The sequence below is a fragment of the Arachis ipaensis genome, chromosome B8, assembly GCF_059453495.1.
Source record: "Arachis ipaensis isolate K30076 ecotype BB chromosome B8, ASM5945349v1, whole genome shotgun sequence".
NCBI classification, from domain to species: Eukaryota; Viridiplantae; Streptophyta; class Magnoliopsida; order Fabales; family Fabaceae; genus Arachis; species Arachis ipaensis.
In genome coordinates this window covers 85,239,711-85,250,597 of record NC_142443.1, presented here as the reverse complement: position 1 = coordinate 85,250,597, position 10,887 = coordinate 85,239,711, and positions in this window count along the sequence as shown.

The following is a 10,887-nucleotide window of genomic DNA, read 5'->3' as shown; positions in this document are numbered from 1 at the left end:
CGCTGATGAGAATGAGAGGGTGTGCTACCTAAATCTGGACTCCCCCAGGTTTTCGACTGGATATGGGTACACGTATCCTTGTTTACCAAGTTGGGGATTCGGTTGCCCTTCTCTGTGTTCGTGATGGCCTTCTTTAATTATGTATCCGCGGTGCCGTCTCAGCTATATCCAAATAGCTGGGCAGCTATCCAAACCTTTGAGCTGGTGTGTGAATTTTTAGAGATTCTGGCTTGTGTTGAGGTCTTTCTATTCTTCTTCCTGTGTACCATCCCACGCAAGGAGGGAAAACTTCGGAGGGGGTATATTTCTTTTCGGGCTCAGCCAAATCATCAAATCTTTGACTTGTTCGAGGATTTGTTCCATGGTTTTAAAGCAAAGTACTTTAAGGTCCATCCGGTTTGAGGTCATCACCCATTTTGGTTATCTCAGGAGGGGGAGCATCGGGTTCGCCCATACTGGAATTTCGGGGCATGGCTTTCTACCTCAAGAGGATAACTTATGAGGGCCTTTCGTCAAAAAATAAGGATATTGTTGATATGTTGATATGTTGATGGTGATATTTGGGGATAGACCATTAAACCCTTGGGATGTCTTGGGAGGTCTTGAGGCAGGCAGGTTGTATGTTGGTAGTTTCCTGTGAGTCTTTTGAGTTTGTGTATCTGCCTTTCAATTTCGTAACTTACGCTCTTTGACTTGTGATGGAGCAATTAATGTCGGTTTAGAATTTCACAAAAATATAGAGTCTCGTTACAAGCAAAGCCTAAACCAACAATTACCTCTCACAATCAAAGTTTGAATTCAAAGAGATGTCACTATTGAAAACCAATTCAATTCCGGGAGTGTTTAGTTCCCGGGTCGTCTCCCAAGGACACTTGAAGCCAATGAGTGTACAATTTTGGTTGTGATGCTCATGGAATTTTCAATGAAGAGATAAACATATAAAGCAATAAAAGAACATGCAAAATTGTGATAAATGAACTAATAAAGGAATTAGTGAATCAACTATGAAATATAGACAAGTAAGGTATAAAAGGAATTAATGTAAATGTGTATGAACAAATTAAAGCATAAAAGGTATCTTGGCTTGGGATGAGCTAAGGGTCCTTTCCTTGTTGGAACCACAACTATGACAATTAGAATGGATTAATCTCACTTGATTAACCCTCACATTGGAGAGTAAGTTAAATGAGCATAAGTGTTCTTAACCCACAAATCCTAAATTACTTGCTAATTGCCTTAGCAACAAATTAGCATTAGTGGGAACAAGAACAATTAATAATCCAAGAATTGACACTAAATATTCGACATTCCAACTCTAGGAAACCAATTGCTCACTTTCCCCAAGCCAAGAGATAGAAAACAAGCCCAAAATCATTAATTGACATTTTGTCAAACACTTTGTGGGAAAAAATACTAAACATGGGGAAAATGAGAAAATGCTTGAAACTAAAAGCAACAAATGATCTCAATCAACAATAACAACTCAAGAAAGCATATAACAATCATCAATTATCAAATTCATCAACAAGAAATTGAAATTGTAAAAGAGAAGTGAAATTGAACTATAACTTGAAATATAAGAAAGAGTAAAAACGATGTAGCTATAAAAAGTAATAACAAAGAGATACTTACAATGGAAGCTAGCAAAATCCAAGATCAAAAATAGAAATGGCACCTGAATATAAAAATCCTAGTATAAACCCTAATAGAGATGATGAAAAACTTAAAGAAAAAACTATACTAAAGCTTCCTACTACTACTCCTAAGCTACCCTAATGATATGCTATGGTATTCTCTTCAATTTCCATTCATTATGAGCTAAATGGCTTCAGAAATGGGCCTCCAATCCACCAAAATTGCGAGTCACGTGCCATTTTAATGAAGGCATGTGCGGGCACCTGTGCGTACGCACAGACGTGTGCACACACACACTCTGCCAAAATTTCTTTCTGTCCGTATGCACAAGAGGTTGTGCGCACGCATACTAGGCAATTCTTGAATGGACGTGCGACATGCACGATGTAGCCCATGCGCACGCATGGCTCTGCTCTGATGGTTGTGCGTATGCACACATTGCTATGCTCTTCTCCTTTGATTCTTCATGCTTCCTCCACTTTGCGTGCTCCTCTTCCATTCTTTCCAAGCCATTCCCGCCTTATACATCTGAAATTACTCACAAACAACATCAAGGCATCGAATGGAAGGTAAATGGGATAAAATTAATCAAATTAGGTACAAAAGAGCATATTTTCATAATCAAGCACAAATTAGGAGGAAATTTCAAAAGCATTCAATTTAAGGGAATAAGTGCAAGTTTATATGATGAAATCCATTCAATTTCAACCAAAAATCATCATCAAATATGGATTCATCAATTTGCCGACACTTAAACACTAGCATGTCCTCATGCGAAATATACTCAAAGGAGATAGATGAAAGGAAAATCGATTTATTCTATGTACTACCTAAATGCATGCAACTATCCTAAAGGTTACTACCAATATGTACTATGCAAGGAGTTGTTAAAACAAACCATGAAATTCCAATCCATCACAAGAAAAATTTAGGGCCAATACAAAGAGTTTATGCAACAAAATCAATGTCCAAATAGTTGGATTGAAATTTTCAAAACTAACCAACAAACAACTTGCAAGAAGATACAACGTGAGATGCAAGAACATAGAATTGAGCGATCGAACCCCTCATCGGATGTGTATTCACGCAATTCGCTCAGTGTTTAGGGCTTAATCACTCAATTCCCCTTTAATCATACTTTTCAAAGATTTGCAAGTCATCTAACAATCAACTAGTAGTTGATGCATGAAAAACAAATATCATGAGGTCTTTGAAGGGTTGTAATGGGCTAGGGTTTAGGTAGGATAAATATGGTTAAGTGGACTTAAAAAATTAGTTCTTTGATTAGCTTAAGTGTCCACCTAATCCTATATCGCCTATATACTCATAACAATGCAACTTATCTACCCATTTTTCTCCTATCTCACCCTACTCATGCACTTTCTTTTCGAAACATGAACATATGCATCTTTTATTTCAACTTTTTTTATTTCACATTCTATTATGCACAAGTTTTTTTTTTAATTAGCACAAGGGATGCATATGACTTAAAATAATGAATGCATGAGCATTACCCAAGCCTAGCCAATGAATTTAAAAGGCCAACGAGTTCCATTCCTCTATCACCAATGCTTCCCAATAATCCCCCCCACACTTAGAATATAGATACTAATCCACCCAAGCTAATCAAAGAGTAATTCAGGGACATCAATGGTTTTTCCGCTTAAGAAAGAATAATGTGCTAAAATCAGAACAAAAGAAGATTTACAGGCTCAACATGGGTTCACAAGGGTTGGCCATATAGGTTGGTGAGTTCAATATGAAAGATAGCCTCAATCATGCTAAATTCATCCAAACAACAAATAAAGGACATAAAGAATCATGCAAATCAATGATCACAATAAAAAAGGAGTATAATCACATGATAAATCCTAATTTTGTAGTTCATATTGTGTAGAATTTGGGGGGGTTTTGTCAATACTTTTCACACTTATTCACAAGAATTGCATGGTTTTGTGTTCTCTTCCTAATATTGCATCATGATGGAAAACATGCTTCTTTGGCATTAAAATTGCTATATTTTGATCCTCTTTTATTACCATTCGATGTCGTGACGTGTTTGTTGAGTGATTTCAGAATTTATAGGGCAAGAATGGCCTAGAAGAGAGAAAAAAAGCATGCACAAGAGGAAGGAACATGAAGATTTGGATTTTGAAAATTTCAGCATGGATGCGCACGTGCACCTTGCGCGCACGCGTGGATGTGGACAGCTGGAAGCAGCGCGCGAAGATTGGCGCATCCGCTCAGATTAGAGAAATCCACACCGGTGCGCACGCGTGCATGGCGCGCACGCGTGGATCACAAAATCAATCGGCGCACACGCACGCATGGCGCGTACGCGCAATAAGCTGCACGTGACCTCATTAAAGGAAATTGTGCCTGGCGATTTCTGAGGCTCAAGAGGCCCAAATTCAAGCTAGTTCTACATGGAAAAGACCCAAGGATGCTAGGGGTAAAGGGGGGATCATTCATTCACACTTAGACACAAATTTTAGCTAGTTTTGGTTCTTGTTATTCTAGAGAGAGAAACCCTTGTTCCTCTCTAGATCTAGTTTGATTTGATCTTCCCTTGTTGAAATTCTGAATTGGATGTTGTTAATTACTAGTTTTGATTGCTTAATTTGAATTCCTTAGCATAATTTTGTTTAGATCTTGTGTTAGTTTTAGGTTTTCTTGTCAATTGTCATTTTATACCCATTCCATGAATCTTGTGAATCTTGAATTGTTAATGTTACATTGATGATTTTCATGGTTAATTGTATTGTTTGAGTGATTTTATATTGATAATTGTTAGTGGGTACTTGTTAATTTCAATTTAATTGCACTTTGAATATGTCTTTTAGTAATGCTCACCATGTGTTTGACGAAATGTTTCCCTTGATTATGGAGTAGTTCTCTTTACTCTTGGTCTAGACTAAGGAAATTGGGTAAACTTGAGTCATTAGGTCTAATGGATTTGATAATTTGGGTATCGTTAGTGGTCAATTTGATAGCCATTGACAGTAGCCTACTACTAAGTCAATTAGTAGCTAGGTTGGACCTTATGGGTTGATGTTGACTAAACCATTTAACATACTTCAAGTATAGAAGTAGACTTAATGAGTTTGATTTCTCATAATTGTCAAGATATGGTTATTAGACAAGGATAGTGCCCCCAATTCCCATGTCTAGCCAAGAGTTGTTTTATCATTCATATTTGAAAACCCAAAAATCCTAATTTCTTTGTCTTAGTCATAGTTAATTGTTTAGTTTTAGAGTAGACTTATATTGGATGTTATCTTATTAGTTTGGAATTGCTCACATCTTGCTTTAGTTATTTGAATTAGTTTCTTACACTTCAAGATTACTTGCTTATTAGGATTCTTAGTTTAATTTCTTGCTCATGACTTGCAACCCCGGATATCTAACCAATGTTGATGCACATGTTTGCCCATTCCTTGTGAGACGACCCGAGGTTTGAATACTTTGGTTACTTTTATTGGGGTTGAACTTTTGACAACCAATTCCTTCGAAATTTGATTCGCAGATTATTTGTCAGTTGAGGGCTATACTTGCAATGTGAAAATGTTGTGAATTTCCTTACCGATGGTATTCCGTGGCCATCATCACACCAGAACAAACTTTATGGTTGAAAAATGCAACCATCTATTAGAGCTCAAATCTCACAAGGTATGTTGTTCTAGCTCTTTTCTATGTTCTACAAACAGAATACTTCAAGCAAGTAGAAAAAAACAAGATTTTTTTCTTCAATTCAACCAATGGTACGCCCTAAGAAAGATTTCATGGAAATAACTTGGTGTTTCACCAAACTTATTCACTCTATCATGCAACATGCAAACATTAACTACCATATAGCTATGAACAATAAAGAGATATATACAAACAAACCAACCAACATGCGATAGAGATAAAGCTACTAAAAATGAAGAAAAAGAACTAATAGAGTATTGCAAAGTATTTTGAAAAAATAATTTTTTTTACCCCCACGAAGTTGTCGATCCTCCCCCACACTTAGTTCGTGCACGGTACTCTGTACATGCTTACGATGTGGAAGGAAAATAACTTCAGGGGTCCACCTTCAGCTGGTGGTCTCGAAAATTGGTTGGTCACCTTCATCCTCCTCCTCCCCAACTAATTCATATGAAGCTTTAGGAGTTAGGCCGAGGTCTCTTCCTTGTAGCTTTGCAGCTATCCACTCGAAACGTTTGTGCTCAAGATGCTCCATGCGGTGGATGTCGTGCTAGATGTCTTGGAATAATTCTGGAAGAGGCTGAAGAAATGGTAAAGGAGTTGATGAAGTTGGTAGACTTGTTGGTGGTGATGTGGGTGCTTTCCTCTTGGAGGGTGTCTTCTTTGATGATCCATCCAATTCTCCCCTCGGAATGAACTTGTTGCCTCTTGGACTCTTGAACATGATGTCTGTTGGTTGCCTCTCTACCCCCGCTGCTATTACTAAACGCATCACCATCGACGAAAATGGAATGTTGATCTTTTTCTTCTCAATGAGTTTCCAAATCGATTTGCGTATCAAAGGGGCAATGGCTATCTTCCTTCCTTCCATAATAGCCCAAAGTAGTAAAGCAGTTCTAAATCTAACATGGGTAGCATGGGTGCTCGGGATGATGTAGTCCGCCACAATCTGATGCCATATACGCACCTCGGCATTCAAATCGAACTAAGTGATACTAGTGGGAACAGATTTTGTCCTTTTGTTAAACTCCCAAGATGCATCAGGATGGCCAATTTTCTTAAGAATAGGAGCCAAAGATATCCTCCCCTTGAATACATCCGCTTTGATCTTTGAATAATCGTCCTTCTAGGCAGAATGTGGGGGATGTTCAGAATAGCCGCTAGAGCTTTGTTGGAAGTGTCCAACATTTTTCCCCGGAGGAATGCCGACTTTTTTTTCCAAGCTTGGTAGTTCGCATAGAATTCCCTTACCATGGATTCATTGACTTCAATGGGGTCTTGCTCAAGAAATCCCCAATGAAGTGAGGCAATCATTTCATGAATAATCGCCTTGTACTCGCTTGGAACCTTCAGTGTCTGCTCCCAATGGATTGTTCTTTTCTCACTTGCTTCATATTGGAAGTCGGCTCATCGGTTAACCAAGGTACTTGGTTTCACACCTCGGCGATCCAACCAAATATTAGGAGGGCGAGATGTTGGTTGCACAACCGGTGGGTATAACCGGTGCTTTACCTTTCTTCCGCATCCTAAAAAGAAGAATCAAAAACAAAAAGATTTCAAGATTATCCGGCAACAAATAAAGTAAGATTATTGAGGAAGCACCAATAAACTAAAGAAGAGGTTAAAATCTCAATTGGAAGCTTTCAAAATAGTGTGATTTAAGAGACAACAGTGTGTATATTCTAAAAATACGCGTGGTAGGAAAAAACACACCGGCTTGATAAAGCGGCAATCACACTGTAAAACAATCAAAGTTCGATGCTTCTCAATCAAGTGCTTAAGTTGCAAGATTAAAGCATGCACATGAAAGCGACTTCAAGCAAGCACCGAATGATTCATTTAAATTCTTTGAGTAGAATGGCCATTGAGGTTGTCAGCAGGAAAGTTCATTAACAAAAGAGGTTGTACACAACAATAACCATTCACTCAAAGTGACTTGTCAATTGTTCATTCTCAAGAAGTGATAATCACATGTACAATGTTCTTGATTTAAAGCCGAAAGATGTTTGATCAGGACATAATCAAAAGTTGAACATTTGTAAAGTGATCACCTAGTGAAAATTCTACAATGAACAATGAAATTTTAATTCCACAAAGCACAATACCTTTGCACTAAAATCGCCCATCAACAAAGTACACAAGTCATGAAAGGGTTGGGTGTTTGAAACTTCAAATGCATTGGTAAATTCAACTTGATTGTCATCCAAAAGTCATAATTGAAGTTGCACAATTCATACAATATGCCTAACAAGAGATAGATTGAATGCATATGATGGCCATGTCATATCAATCAAACAAAACGTTCATTGAGGCACTTTATCAAACATGTGGTGTGCAATGTGAAAGCTTATCAGAATTAATGCTCAATTTCAAACATAATCAACCCAACAATCAAATATCAACACTTGCAATACAAAGAGAGATAAAGAAAGCAATAATCTTAATCTAAGCAACATGAAAAGAAAATAAACACAATTTCAAAAAAAACACAAAAAGAAAATAAGAACCTGAAAGTTGAAGGTTGAGAAGACAAGAATTGGTGAAGAAACAATGGCACTCCTTATAGCCACTGCGAGCTCGCGGCGGTTGGGTTCGCCGGAAAAGCACCGGAGGAGAAAAACTCACCGGTGGTGAAGAAGGAAAAGAGAAAATAAAGAGAGAAAGAAAGAGAAGAGAAGTAAGAGATAGAGGGTGTATGAGAGAGAGAGATGGCGGAAGGCTGACAGCGGCGGTAGCCGGTGGCGGGGTCGCCTGAGAGGCTAGGCAGAGGTGGAGAGCAACAGCAGTGAAGAGAAAAAGAAAAGAAGGGAGCTGCTACTCAACAGGAGGGCGTGCCCTATTTTTGCCCAAAACAAGTCGTGTGTGTACGCACAAAGACCTGTGCGCACGCACATAAAGCAGAAATTAGAGGGGTACAAACGCACACAGCGTGCGATCACTGCAAACAGAGAGTGTGTACTGGAGTGTGCGGACGCACAGCGTTGAGCGTGTGCACAGGGGTATCTAGAAAGAGAGGTGTGTGCGCGCGCACAAGCGGCTGCGCACGCACAGGGCGTGAAAGAAACAAGGGGATGCGAGTGCACAAAGGGTGCGATCGCTCCCACCAGAGCGGTTGCACTAAAGCGTGCGGATGCACAAAAGCGTGTGCTCGCACAGATGGCTTCTCTCGCTTCTCTCAACAACACAGGCCAACGCTCCCACCAGAGGGGCTGCCAATTGGTGTGCGGACACACACGTCTGTACGGCCGCACAGATAGCACAAAAAGGGAATTGCGTGCGTACGCACAGAGCAGTGGGCACGCACAGATCATAGAAAACAGGGCAGCACCCACGCACAGACTATGCTAGCGCTGCGACCAGAAGGCACTGCAAGGGGTGTGTGGACGCACAGTGTTCGTGCGCTCGCACAGATGGTGAAAAACGCAGTTGTGTGCGCATGCACAGCAAGGTGCGTACGCACAGATACCTTGTTTCACAAAAATTTTTCAAAACTAAGGTACCAACCCTTAGTGCATCAACATATCAACCCTAAATCATACAAACATTCATAAATTCGTGATCCACAAGCATTTCAACTTATTTAACTCAAAAAGAACATCAAACCAACCTAAGCTAATCATCATATCACAAGAAAACAACTAATTCAAAAAGCTATAAACAAGAGATAAAGTTGGAACAATGTTACGATGGTGGGGTATCTCCCACCAAGCACTTTGGTTTAATGTCCTAAGTTGGACTTTGCATGGCTTCATTGATCAATTTGAGACCTCTCCAAGAAGGAAAATCTCCAACTCCTTGGCATTCTTGGGTTGAGTGTGATAGAGTTTCACCCTGTGACCATTGATTTTGAACTTGATCCGATTGATTGGGTGAACCACTTCCACCACTCCATAAGGCTTGACATCCACCACCTTAAATGGACTGTCCCACCTAGATCTCAACTTCCCGGGCATCAATCGCAACCTCAAATTGTATACAAGCACTTCATCACCTATCTTAAAACTCTTCCTTCTAATATTTTGGTCATGGAATGTCTTGACTTTTTCCTTGTAGAACTGAGCATTATCATACGCTTCTAACCTAAGACATTCTAATTCCTCAAATTGGAGGTTACGTTCCATTCCCGCTCCCTTTATGTCCGGATTGCAATTCTTCACCGCCCAATAGGCTCTATGTTGGATCTCAACTGGAAGATGACAAGGCTTTTCAAAAATAATACGAAAGGGGCTCATTCCGATTGGGGTTTTGTAAGCAGTCCTATATGCCCATAATGCATCTCCCAATCTGGAACTCCAGTCCTTTCTTTGTAGATTAACCACTTTCTCTAAGATTCTCTTGATCTCCCTATTGGACACTTTCGCTTGCCCATTGGTTTGAGGATGATAGGCTGTGGAAACTTTGTGAATGACCCCGTACTTTTTCATCAACGCCTCAATTTTCCTGTTGCAAAAATGGGTTCCTTGGTCGCTCATGATTGCTCGTGGCAACCCAAATCTTCAAATAATGTTATTTTTCAAAAATAAAGCAACGGTATTAGTGTCATCGCAACGGGTAGGAATTGCTTCCACCCATTTTGAGACGTAATCCATGGCTAACAAAATATATATAAACCCATTGGAATTTGGAAATGGCCCCATGAAGTCCATGCCCCAAACATAAAAAAATCTCACAAAAAATCATCAGTTGTTGGGGCATCTCATCCCTTTGTGAGGTATTTCCAGATTTCTGGCATTGATGAAAGGATTTGCAAAATTGGTTGGCATCCCTAAATAAAGTAGGCCACCAAAATCCACAGTCTAGAACCTTCCTTGCTGTTCGTTGTGGGCCGAAGTGAACCCCACTCTCAAATGAGTGGCAAAATTGAAGGATAGACTGAAACTTAGATTTCAGCATACACTTTCTAATTACTTGGTCCGCCCCATGCCTTTATAGATGTGGGTCATCCCAAAGATAATACTTAGCATCATTTCTCAATTTATCTTTTTGATGCTTTGAAAATTGTGGGGGAAAAACGTGAGCGACCAAGTAATTAGCAATCGGGGCAAACCAAGAGGTATTTTGGGATATTGCTTGCAAGGTATATAAGTGAAATGAATCATTGATAAGAGTGGGATCCGGGGTTAAATGTTCAAGCCGACTCAAATGGTCATCTACCAAATTTTGGGACCCACTTCTATCCTTGATCTCCAAGTCAAATTCTTGCAAAAGTAATATCCACCTAATGAGCCTAGGCTTTGACTCTTTCTTCTTTAGCAAATATTTCAAAGCAGCATGATCCGATTACACCACCACTTTAGAGCCTAGCAAATAAGGTCGAAACTTATCCAATGCAAAAACAATGGCTAAAAGCTCTTTTTCGGTAGTGGTGTAATTCGACTGGGCCGAATCTAAGGTTTTTGAAGCATACGCTATAGTGTAAGGGGCGTTACCATCGCGCTGTGCTAGCGCGGCACCTACGGCGTGATTCGAGGCATCACACATGATCTCAAAAGGTTGATTCCAATTTGGGCCTCACACAACAGGAGTTGTGGTCAATGCCTTCTTTAATTTGTCAAAAACTTT